This window comes from Hippocampus comes, unplaced genomic scaffold, assembly GCF_001891065.2.
Source record: "Hippocampus comes isolate QL1 unplaced genomic scaffold, H_comes_QL1_v1.1 scaffold158, whole genome shotgun sequence".
Classification (NCBI taxonomy): domain Eukaryota; kingdom Metazoa; phylum Chordata; class Actinopteri; order Syngnathiformes; family Syngnathidae; genus Hippocampus; species Hippocampus comes.
In genome coordinates, this window is record NW_017805548.1 from 55,863 (window position 1) to 66,493 (window position 10,631).

Below are 10,631 nucleotides of genomic sequence, written 5' to 3' on the forward strand. Positions count from 1 at the left end.
GGGTCAGGAGGAAAAAAAAAGTCGGCTCCTATTAGGAGCGGCTCCCTATTAGGACCCGGCTCCCGTCGTTCACTTCAAAGAGCCGGCTCTACCGGTTCGTTCGCGAACGACACATGCATACAATGCATGTGTGTGCAGTCGACGAGGAAAAAGATCAACGCAAAGCTCACACGTTCGATTGTTATTGAGTCCGAGAAGAGCTGAACACCGACCACTTCTTCCATACCTGCGACAATCGGGATTAGGAGACAGTCTTGTGCAGAGAGCACTTTATTGACTGTAATCCGCACAAATCCCGGCGCTAATGTACGAGGCATCGCTTTATTTTCGCATTCGTGTCAACGTCAGAGTTGAATTCTGGAAATAAATTCATCAAATGTGAGATGGTAGCATGTTGTTGGCTGTCAGTGTTTATTAAATAAGATTAACCCTGAATTCTAACTGCGTTCAAACCAGCCTCCACTCGCAAAATTGAAATCAAGTGAGCCGCCACTGCGATTGTCAATGCTCTGCACTACGGTAATCTGCCGCCAGCGAGTGGCGTTAGCCACCTTCAAAATAAAAGCGCATCCACTAATGCATAAACGTCATTTGTTTGGTTAAAAGAAATTAATAAAAATACAAAATAAGTACTTTATTGTTTTATTATTTATTGAACATATAGAACATACAATACAATAACAGATTGACAAAAGTGAAGGCAAGTAAAAATTATAAAAAGAAAAAAAAGAAAAATAAAGAAAGACATCATCACAGTTTTATGTTCAAAGGAGTAGGAAGAAGTAAATAACTTATCTAGTCCTACCCCTTGTTATGTAACAGTATATGAATTGATCTTTTTTCAATACAAAAAGAAAAAATCTACATATCATCAAATACTTTTACCCTTATGTGTACTGTACTAATCTATTTATACACATTTCGGTTTGTATATATATACTCATTCTTTCTCCTTTATATATCAATTTTCTCATATTCATTGTAAATACTGCATTCTTTAATATATTTAATAAATTGATCAATGTAATTCCGTTGAATTAATATATTTTATAAGAATATCAAATTTATTTTCTTCACTCTGATTTGTGTAGTTTTTTTGTATCAATCTTTTGAATTTGTTTTTGAACTCAACGAGCGATTTACTTATCTTCAGGTCCGTTTCGAAATTATTCCACAGATTGACACCTATTACTGATACACACCTTTGCTTGATGTTTGTTCTTGTTTTGGATTTTTTGAATTGGTTGGTACCCCTTAAATTATAACTATCTCTAATTTCAAAAAGCTTCTGGCTTTCTTGGCTGTCGGGTAAAGATTCACAGAGGAAGAACAAGAACTCCCAGAACAGCAACAATAAGCGTTCTCAAGTGGAGATAGAAAATAAAGTAAATGGTAATTCTACATCAATTTCACTCGATATTAAAAAAAAAAAATCATTAAAACAATCAATCTGGGTGATTGCGCAACCACACCAGGTTGTCGACACACTAGGGCAGGGGTCCCCAACCGCCGGTCCGCGGACCGGTACCGCTCCGCCGGGCATTTGGTACCGGGCCGCACAGAAAGAACTTGCCTTAATTCAGTTTTATTTCGGAATACGAAAGATGTTTTATTTTGAAAAACTACCGGATTCTCCGTTACATCCGTCTGTGTCACGCTTGACACACGTCAAGCCACGCTTCTCCATCACGTGACCGACTACTTCAAAACAAAACGCAGAAGCTCCCAAAATGAGTAAAAAAACTGCTGGAGATCGCAAATCACGGCGGCCTTAAAAGTACGTTCGAGACAACTGGATGAAAGTTATGGCTGAATTCTCTGAGATCGCCACAATAGCACTGTTGCTATTTCCGACACCCTACCTGTGTGAGGCGGGGGGTTTCTGCAGCAACGGCGACGAAAACAAAATTACGAAGTAGACTGGACATAAACCACACACTTGAGGTGTCATTGTCTCCTTTTACCCCGAGATGGGACCGTCTGATTGCAGAAAATCAAGCTCGGGGCTGTGGTGAGTCGTCATTTTCATGCACTTTGAATTTGCGTTGTATCGGACACACTAAGGCATGCCAGGTATACACCCACAGTACTGGCATTCAGATCGAATGTTCCATTACCAATTAAAATGCCTCTCAAATATGACATTTTGAGCTCCTCTCCTTATTTCAAAAGATTCTTAAAAATGAATTTCAGTTATCCCTCAATCAAACCAGGCGTGTGGGACACTAGAGCACTCCAGGTATCCAACCAGACCACCCTCATTCGGATCTGATGTCGGCCTCTGGAAAGTGACAAGATGGCCTGCATTCTGACATGTTGATCTTTTCGCCCATTTTTAGAACATCCTAAAAGAAGGAATCCAGCACCCCGGCTCTCCACCCAGACCACCCTCGTCCGGATCCAATGTTGCATTTTGAAATAAAAGGCCTCTGAAAACTGGCATGTTGACCTGATTTCTGACAAGTTGGCCTGTAGGTCTGGGGATAACTACAGCACTTCGGCTATCCAACCCGACCACTGTCGTTCGAATCTGATGTTGCATTTGGGAATAAAAGGCCTCCGAAAAGGGAAAATATGATCTTATTCCCGACAAGTTGGCCTGAGCGCCAAACATGTTGACATTTTAAACCGTTTTCAAAAAATTCCTAAAAATTGAACCTTCGTTATCCCGTGAGGGCTGTAGGTGTAGAAGTAACTACAGCCCTCCGGCGATCCAACCCGACCACTCTGGTCCGAATCTGATGTTGCATTTTGGAATAAAAGGCCTCCGAACAGTGAAAATATGACTTTATTCCCGACAAGTTGGCCTGAACGCCAAACATGTTGACATTTTAAGCCGTTTTGAAAAAATTCCTAAAAATTGAATCTTCGTTATCCCGTGAAGGCTGTAGGTCAGGGTATAACTACAGCACCCCGGCTATCCAACCCAACCACTCTTGTTCGAATCCGATGCTGCATTTTGGAATAAAAGGCCTCCGAAAAGGGAAAATATGACCTTATAATAGTAAGGGGAATAATGACCTGATAATAATAAAGGCATATTTTGTCAATTCAGAGGCCTTTTAATCCCAAATGCAACATCAGATTCGGACCAGAGTTGTCGGGTTGGATAGCGGAAGTGCTGTAGGTATCCCCTGACCTACAGCCCTCACGGGATAACGAAGGTTCAATTTTTAGGAATTTTTTCAAAACGGTTTTAAATGTCAACATGTTGGCGTTCAGGCCAACTTGTCGGGAATAAGGGCATATTTTCCCTTTTCGGATGCCTTTTATTCCCAAATGCAACATCGGATTCGAACAAGCGTGGTCGGGTTGGATAGCCGGGGTGCTGTAGTTATCCCCTGACCTACAGCCCTCACGGGATAACGAACATTCTATTTTTAGGAATTTTCCTAAAACGGTCGAAAATGTCAACATGTTTTCAGATCAACTTTTTTATCTCCATTTGAGAACGCTTTTTTGTGCTGTTCTGAGAGTTCTTGTTCTTCCCCGGTGAACGTATCGTTAGCTGACAGCCAAGAAAGTACTTATTTTATATTTTAATTAATTTCTTTTCACCCAAACAAATGACGTTTATGCGTTAGAGGAGGCACTTTTATTTTGAAGGTGGCCAACGCCACTCGCTGGCGGCAGATTACCGTAATGCACAGTATTGAAAATCGCAGTGGCGGCTCACTTGACTTCAATTTTGCGAGTGGAGGCTGGTTTGACCGCGGTGAATTCTAAAGCTCGGTTTTGCAGAAATGAAATGCGCATGTCGTCTAATATCTCTAGCCTTTTTTTGAGTGGGGGAGACTTTACCCTGCCACTTTCAGAACTGTGTAAACTAGGGCAAAAAACGGTTACTATTGCTGCCAAAAAAGCATTTACCTGTCGTATATTGTGAGCGCTGACGGCCAGCTGGTAAATGATAGGTTGGAGGCACAAGAGTCACGTGACCAAGAAATCCTAAAGTATACTGTACTGTACTTAAGGGACTCGTCTCTTCTGGTCGCACACTAATTTGATCACGGTCTCTTGTCGCTCATGTGAGCTCAGCAGCGTTGGCAGCCATTGCCTCATTTTTTTTTGCCAAACTTGTCGAAGCTCGATTGCCTACTACGGCAAGTCGTTTGAGCATTTTGATATTAGTGCGCGGATCGAAATGTTCATTGAAACAGTAAGAATTTGAGGTTAATAAAACCACCAATAATTTTAAAAGAAAGACAATTTATTTTAAGAGTTTTGTCATTTCTTTCGAGTAAAAATTAGAAAGGAACCTTCATAGAATTTAATTCGTCCAGCTCAGAAATCTGCTAAACTGTCCACTTTACGAGATATTTCAATTGTCATATGATATAGTTTTCTGTATCTGATTCTGTTACAGATTTTTCAGCACCTGAAAGATACATCTGTAAGCTTATGTTAAATTATCAATTCTTTTCATTTTATATTTGAGCATTCTATTCTTTTATGTTAGAGTTATCTAAATTATATTCTGTTTAATAATTGTTGAAACATTTTTCTGTTGCTTGCGTCTGATTGGCTAAAGAGAAGCAGGAAGTGTTTTCGTGACTGAAAGGGGGTTGTGTTCTCGTTTCATCCGTTCGGAAATGCAGTCGTTTTTTTTTTTTTTTTTTTTTTTCTCCTTTTAATAAGCTGCATCAAAGGATTCCATCTCTCCATCTGTCATTCGTAAAGAAGAGCCATCCACTGAAAAACCTACGAACCCCTCGACTTACATTGGTGGCAACGGTGTTGGTATGTTTTGTGTGGCTTTTTGACTCATTTTATGCAACGATTTTTTTTCTTGCTAATTGTCATCTTGCTAGCCACGTGGATTTTTTTCGCTCTACTGAATGGCTGCTGCTAGTCAGTATTTTGGATGAGATTTTGAGGTTTCCTGCAGTTTTATATTTTTTTTCCCTACCTTCTTTTTGGATATTATTACCGTCATTGTTCAACCTTTTTGAGTTCACCATGTCCATTTGTCAACCAACTGAGATGGCTCATTCTGCTACTACTTCTGTGGCTGCTGCAAATGTTACTCCACCTGGACGCCTCAACGTTGATTCATCACCAGTTTTTAAAGGAGAGTGGGACGACTGCCTCAATCAGGCGGCTCTGGCCTGTAACACCAGCTCTCACTCCTCCACGGGATTCACCCGCTTTTTCCTGACACATGGTCGAAAGGCACGGATGCCCGCTGATGTCCTGTTCCTCTCTAATGTCCAGTCGTCAATCTCCACACACTCCAGCTGACAAGACAATGCAAGTGACCCCAAAGCTGCAATCTGCCTTCAGATCTGCTGCTGTGGACAGAAGGTCTACAGCTCTGCCTGCAGCATTGGCCTCAAGTCCCAGTTCCTTTACACGCCCAGGCCACCGCCATGTTAATTTCAAAGACTTTGTTCTGACATGTTGCTGATGCCGCCCACCCCCCTGGATAATGTTGTTAATTTGTTATAACCTGGATTTTACAGTTCAGTTATCAAATTAGAAATGAGGACATTTCTCTAGTGGGAGGGGGAAGAATGTAAGCTTATGTTTAATTATCAATTCTTTTCATTTTATATTTGAGCATTCTATTCTTTTATGTTATAGTTATCTAAATTATATTCTGTTTAATAATTGTTGAAACATTTTTCTGTTGCTTGCGTCTGATTGGCTAAAGAGAAGCAGGAAGTGTTTTCGTGACTGAAAGTGGGTTGTGTTCTCGTTCATCCGTTCGGAGGTGCAGTCGTTTTTTTTTTTTTTTTATTACTCCTTTTAATAAACTGCATTAAAGGATTCCATCTCTCCATCTGTCATTCGTAAAGAAGAGCCATCCACTGAAAAACCTACGAACCCCTCGACTTACACATCTTTTACAGATTTTGATCCTTGACAATGAAATCAAGCACAATTATATTGTAATAATTATTTGTGTATTGCAAATCTTAATTATCGACTTTTTAGTCACTCTGGGCTAGGATACTTGCCAGCTGCGTAAGCGGCTATTGAATGAGTCGAGTTAAAAAAAAATTATATCACGAAAGAACACTGAATATAATAGTGTCTTTTACCCCTTGATAATATGACTTGGCCTACTAGGATTTCCTTGGTGACACTCCATTAGAGTTGAAAGCACCTTCGGTCTGTGATAAGAAAATGCTGAACAATTACAAGGTAGACATCAACAAAATCTGTCAGATTTGAAATGTATTTTATCTGTTATGTTTGATTCGACTTTAAATTGCAGGAGTAAAAGCAAGAATTAAAAAAAAAAAACATAGTCTCCCATATGAAAATCCCATGATCTACCTGGACTATTTTGACATCAAGACAGAGGTAAAAGAGAAAAGGCCATTAGGTGGTGCTCAAGAGCTAGTTTTATATAAAGTATATTATAATATACCGGTACTTATATATTTTAATGTCTTGATAATTTTTAAGACATTTTAGAGTGTAAATTGGGTGTAAACGTTTACATTTCCACTTACTTTTAATTTATTACTGATACATGTAAATGGGCTGAAGTGTGAAGAAGGAGTTTGTCAGCATGAACAAATATTCAAGAATAATCCATCAATTTTCCGATCCGCTTTATCCCCACAAAGATCGCAGGGGGTGCTGGAGTCTATCCCACCTGTCTTTGGGCTGTAGGTGGAGGACACCCTGAACCGGTTGCCAGCCAATCGCAGAGCACACACAGACGAAGAACCATTTGTGTTCACACTCACGCCTAGGGATATTTTAGAGTGTTTCATTAACCTGCCACGCATGTTTTTGGAATGTGAGAGGAAACCAGAGAACCTAGAGAAAACCCACGCAGGCCCAGGGAGAACATGCAAACTCCACACAGGGAGGCCGGAGCTGGAATCGAACCCTACACCTCTGCACTGTGAGGTCGCAAACCACTGGGCCGCCCTCAAGAATAATCATGAAAAAAATAAAATAAAATAGAAAGTATACTGCTCGCACGTGCCACCACATGAAAAATCTATTCTTATAAATTTATTATTGTGTGGATTCTTGTTCTTGGGTTTCAGACACCTTTTCTGTTTCCTGATTTGTCTTCGATCTTTCTTGATTATTTTTTGGACTTTTCTCTCTGTCTTGATGGAGACATGTTGGATGAGGCTTTTGGCATTTCTCACAAATGCTTCTGGGAGTACAGTTTTTGGAATTGTGACTGGAGTTGAGACAGCCAAAAGTTTTTTTTAGACTGCACAAACTTGACTCTTGACAAAAAAGACATTTGACATTTGCCTTTTCATTGGACTGAGTGGCATGTTGTTCCTTCTTGTCTTGTCTTTGAACTGATACTTATCTGGTTCAGTTGGTTTCATTGCATGCAACGAAGCGATTGCATTACATGCAATTTTTGCTTCTTTATTCAGAAATTTGACAAAATAACTGAAATCAGGGAACATTTTGTGTTCATCTTGGAACTCAGGCACTTTTCTGTTTCAGTGTGCACTGAGCCAGTCAGCTAACTTTGGTGCTATTCTCTGATTTTCTACGCAGTCATTCAACACTTGTAAACCTTGATTCAACACTATTTAAGTCTGCATACTCATGTAGATCTTTACTGTATTTGGGTCTGATTTTATGCCATGATTGAATGTTGTCTCTATGACTATGACTTGCCAATCACAAAGGAATCTCCAAACCTGTCATTGAGAATTTCCTAGGCAACAGAATGTGACTGTGTCTGTTCCAAACAAAAAGTGTCCCTGCTATAACGATCTGAGCTGAACATTCAACATACTTTTGCTTCAGCCAATGTCTTGACAAGCTCAATGGAGGTTGCTCCATTTGCATTTGAGATCGCCATTTTAGGCATAGATGCTTGATGGGGTACAGATTGTCTTGTGAGCGCTGCAATGTGAGAAGGGGCAAATGATTTAGAATGCTTGGTTGTGGGAGTGAACTATCTTGCCTTACTTTGGAAGATGAAACAGGAGTCTTTTCTTCATCTTTGCTGCTAAAACTCTCGCCGTCTAGTGCTTATGCTGCATTGTGCTATGGCATTTATTTTAATAGGTCCACTTATTTTCTCTTTTCCTTGAACTTAGTCTTTATTGTGCTGCTCTTTTCTTTACCTCCTCAAATTCAAGTTCTCTTATTTCTTCCTCACATTGATGTTGCGTTTTCATTATTTTAATGACTTATACAGAAGCTACTACTTCAGCTGCAGCTCGTCTTTGTTGTCGTGTAACTACAGATGCCTGTTGGGATATTCTAGACGGAGACTTTGACCTGTCATTTTAGAGGAAACGCAAGAACTACTTTCAAACATTGACTCTAAGAGTCAGGCCAGGGAATGCCATCTTGGTCACCATTTTCTTCCAAAAGACACCGAGCTCTGCTTTCAAAGCAGTGCTTTGGCGGCTTCATTGATAGCCCAGCACACGTCACGTTTTCTTTTATTTTGACATGAGGACTTTCAAACCTTCTGACCTCACCATTTAATAGATATCAGTCATTCGAGCGCTGATGGCACTCACAGCTTCCGGGATCAAATCAGTGTCCATGCATTTAATCATTCTTTTAAAACCAGTGGTGTCAAACATACGGCCCGCGGGCCGGATCCGGCCCGCAAAGGAGTTTAATCCGGCCCGCGAGGTGATTATGTAAAGCAGGGTTGTCAAACATACGACCCGCGGGCCGGAACCGGCCCGCAAGGAGGTTCAATCAGGCCCGCAGGATAATTTAAAAGTGAAAAAAATGCATTATTAAAGACACAGAATTAATATTTTTAATTAGGTGCAATTCATTGAGTATCCGCAAGGGGACACTGTTTTGATCAGAGAAGAAGACAACAGCAGCCTCAGTCCGTCACTGAGACAGACCCATGACAGCAGACGCTTTCAATAGCACTTTCACATTTACACATTTAATAGCACTCTCCTTAGTTTGTAAGGTGTAGGCAGGGATTACCTTTAGATTTTATATGCATGTGTACATGGTTTAAAACTTCCTTTCTTCATAAATCTTGTTTAATCTTAAAGTGCATTACTGTATTTTTCAATACCAATTACTTGTTAAAGTTTGTACAATCAGTGGGATCAGTTGCAATGCATATATGTGAATGATAAAAGTAAATTGCACATTTGTCGAAGGAAATGTAAGGTGGTTCATGAAATATTTTGTAAAAGATATGTTCGTTAAATTTCAACATTTTCCGAATGTTCTTGTGCTTCTTTATACCAAAACAAAGGAAAGACATATTGTTTTGGTTATTTATAGCAAAGTATGGTATCATTTTAATGGTCCGGCCCACTTGACATCGACCGAGGCCGTATGTGGCCCACCATATGAAATGAGTTTGACACCCCTGTTTAAAACTGTTAATTTGGTATTTCCACTTCTTAAAGATTCACTCAGGCAGCCCGGTGATCGCGTCGGTTAGTGCGTCGACCTCACAGTGCAGAGGTGCAGGGTCCGATTCCGACTCTGGTGTGGAGTTTGCATGAGTACTCCCTGCATGGGTTCTCCCTGCATTGGTTTTCTCCAAACAGTCCGGTTTCCTCACACAATCCGAAAACATTCATGGTAGGTAAATAGATCGCGCTTGAAGCTCAACTTGCAGAATGTACGCTTTTAATTTATTTATCTTGTAACCTAAATATTAAGAACAATATAGTCCATTACCATGTCAAACCCTCAATTACCATTACAGATCCAACAGCTCCTTCTAGTGGCAATAAAAAGTACAATTGAACTTCAACAGCTGCTGCTACTTCTCACATCATTTTTTCAGTTGTGTTTCACTGATCATTGTCTTTATCCCAGGCCTCTATCACTAACTTACCATTTCCATAAAGGATGCTCTCAATTTGCATACTCAGCTGCCTAGTAGAGAGTAACATATTTTATTGCATGGCCACAAATTCGCATTTTGTGCACATTACAATGATACTTTTTCCACAAGAATAATATTTTAAAGTTTGCCCCCTTTTCAACTTTGATCACCTGACCCTCGCCTTATATATATTTAATATATATATATATATATATATATACAGCGGCTGGATAGCTCAATTGGTTCGGTGGTTCGAATCCCGCCTGGGGCAAAAAAATGAGCACATAACACCATCCAGTGTGGGTCCTTGGGCAAGTCCTTCACGCTATGCCTACCTCATACAATGATGAGAGACAATAAAATGAATGACATGCCGGCTCAGACGTCGCCCGGCCAAACAAGGTCCGCATCAGGTGCTGGGGAACCAGAGCACCTTGATGAAAAATGGGCTACTGGAACAAAATGGAGATGGGCGAGATGCGATAACATGGCTCTGTTGGAATGCTACTACTCAAGCAACCCTAGTCAGAGGGGTTACATGCAGAGAATGCGGGCTGAATGGTTACTTCGAAACCCACAGTCACGGTTGACCACGAAACAACTAGTAGCTCAGTGTTCCAACATCCACAAACGGCAATTGCTGTCACAACTTGAGATTGACGAGGTACAACGCAGGGTCCACGGTAAAGGGCCCCAGGCTGCCAGATCAGAGGAGGAGGTCATACCAGAGATTGGGAGGCAAGCCCCAATGAATGCAGATGATGAGAACGGGAGGCCAGCCCCAATGAATGAAATGCTGAGCGAGGCAGCAACTGATCTGAAAGCTAAGATCATGGCGAGAATGAAAGCTGGGCAACCTAGA

At 40.7% G+C, this 10,631-nt stretch overlaps 1 protein-coding gene across 4 annotated transcripts in view; it reads right to left on the reverse strand.

The window, feature by feature from the left end:
- The window catches only part of scrn2 (secernin 2), a 22,063-nt gene extending 17,969 nt beyond the window's left edge, over positions 1–4,094 (reverse strand). For 3 of the 4 annotated variants that reach the window (XM_019879822.1, XM_019879820.1, XM_019879821.1), the window contains exon 1: positions 3,871–4,092. The gene's annotated coding sequence lies outside the window, so the exon portion shown is untranslated. Of the gene's footprint in view, positions 1–3,870 lie in introns of all 4 variants that reach the window. The other variant, XM_019879823.1, reaches the window with a different exon arrangement.
- Positions 4,095–10,631: the final 6,537 nt, after the last annotated feature.